Here is a 2,419-nt window from a genome sequence, read left to right as displayed (position 1 = left end):
CCCAACTTTATTGATTTGATTTGAGTATTACATGAGATAATTTCGACTGCAGAGATCTTTTACGAACACGAGGTTTAAAATGATATTTTACTGATTTAGTTTGAAAATGGTTATTAACCTTCTCACTGCACAAAAGTTTACTTACTTGATTTGATATACATTATGGTTGATTACGACTTACAAGAGATTCTCGATATTTTCTTATATATATATATATAAGGCACAAATCTCCGTTTGAATTAAATATTTTTATCTACTCTTGCAAGTTTTATTATTCAAAATCTCAACCTTATTGCTTGTTTCCCATCTATCCTTTGCTGATGGAGCCGATGATCACTGAGTCTATGAAACTCACACCCATTTTTGTCCCCTTTTTGCAGATAGGGATAGGCCTAATGTGTAATCATCGGCGCATATGGTCCACCGTAAATAGGTAAAGGCATCTCATAGCATTTTATCCTGAGTCACTCCGCTGTTAGAGGTCGAGTAGTAGCACTTTATTTAATAAGTTGTAAACGAATATTGATTTTGTTATAAGTTAATAATTGAAGAATGTGAATTTCGATGTATATACTTGTGATTAAATGGTTTAAAGCTTGAATCGATTATTATGTTTATGGTTAAATTATGGTATGAGAGTATATTGTTTTTAGTATCAATATGGAATGGGATCGTATATAGTGAACTAACAGGCATTTTGAGTAAGGCTTGTTCGGGACTTGGCGGGGTCTTTGTCGGAGGTCTCGGAAGTCGGTAGTGACTGAGGCGGGGTCGTTACACTACTATACTCTTGGTTTGATGTGTGGCTATTGTAATGTGTGGGTCCGAAAACCCGATTGCTAGACGTGGAAGAATAAGGAGTCGCCACCAATCTTTGTTGTCTAGATGTGATTGGCTACCTATTAATTTTGTTCTCTTCGACGAAGTCTTAAATTAATTTTAGGTCTGTTTAAAGAACAATAACCTCGTCTATGAATTTTTAGAGTTAGGTTCAGGAGTACAATTATGCACGAGGAAGGATTAGCGCTCCAGTGACGCTCGTTCCACGAACGGTACCATTTAATTATATGTTATCTTGTATCAACCTTAACTTTTGATTTTATTCCTATGTTTCCCTTATATTTATTTATTTATTTTATTATTATTATTCTTTAAACCAAAGTTTGATTATATTAGCTTTACGGATGCATATGATGCAATTGTTAAATGATGTCATGATTTATCAATTTTAAATAACGAGAAGTAAAAACCTTGTATCCAAAAATCATTCGTAGAGCATCTGAACGCTTTGGTAATGTCCTCGGAAGAATTCATCTTTACAAGTTCTTCGAAGAAATCCCATTATCGGAGTTCTCATCCCATTAACAAAACATATGTGTTGTCACGACCCGGAACTCCCATCGGGCCCGTGACAATAGCCGCGACGTCTCGATAGGCACTCATTACCCCGAATGCCGATCGAAATCTCGCAAGGCTTAACATCAGCTTCCGCATCTCCCCGGTGAGCGACAGTTATTAAATCTTGCATTTCAAGAAATCATAAGTCGTTTCCAAATCAAAATAATAAAATATTATTTTCTGGCTCACAAGGGCATTTTCGTCATTTTTCTTCGATAATACTGGAACTCGTCAAAAACATGGTGTAAAAGCTAAATATGTTCATACATATTTTAAATCAGATAACTAAAGTATAAAATTACTTTTATAATGACACGTGGGCCCTCAACTAACCAATAAGATGTGAGTCTGTGAAACTATAATTTTGACAATGCAAGGCTAACTGAAGTCCTTGATGCAATCGGCTATCTACCGGCTATCTCGAACCTGAAATGTGGGGAATTGAGGGTGGTGAGATTATAAAATCCTAGTGAGTAAACATATACCATCTAAACTATCTAAAGGCGAATAAATGGAGACAATTAAAAATAATTAACTTTAGCACATTTTTCACATCACGAATATTCATTTCAACCAAATAATCAATATGGCTCGTGAATTACTCAAAACCTGGCTCATGCCAAATCTTGTACTCGGAGACACCTGGACCAGGGGTATCCAACTAAGTCCACCAAGGCTGTTAAAAATTCATATTTCGCATAAATCATATTTTTATTTTGAAACATAGCCGTTCTTTGGCGTTGGCTGAGTTTCACTCTCACGGGGTGGTCCACGTGAAGTGCACTCAAAAAGCTCACCTCAAGAGATACCCTACGCGCCTCTACGATCGAGGTGAGAATATAAAGGAGTTTACTGTGCCCCTCTAATAGGCTGGCCCACGGAACCCCCCACCACTGCAGTAGCTAATCTTTTATCTACCACCTGATTTATAAAATTTTTTTCTGCATGACATGGCAATTTATCACAACCTAGCCTCTCAAGGCTAAATACACAGTACAAATAATTCTAACACCAAAATTAG

The sequence above is a fragment of the Theobroma cacao genome, chromosome 9, assembly GCF_000208745.1.
Source record: "Theobroma cacao cultivar B97-61/B2 chromosome 9, Criollo_cocoa_genome_V2, whole genome shotgun sequence".
Taxonomy (NCBI): domain Eukaryota; kingdom Viridiplantae; phylum Streptophyta; class Magnoliopsida; order Malvales; family Malvaceae; genus Theobroma; species Theobroma cacao.
Note: the sequence above shows the minus strand (reverse complement) of the source record.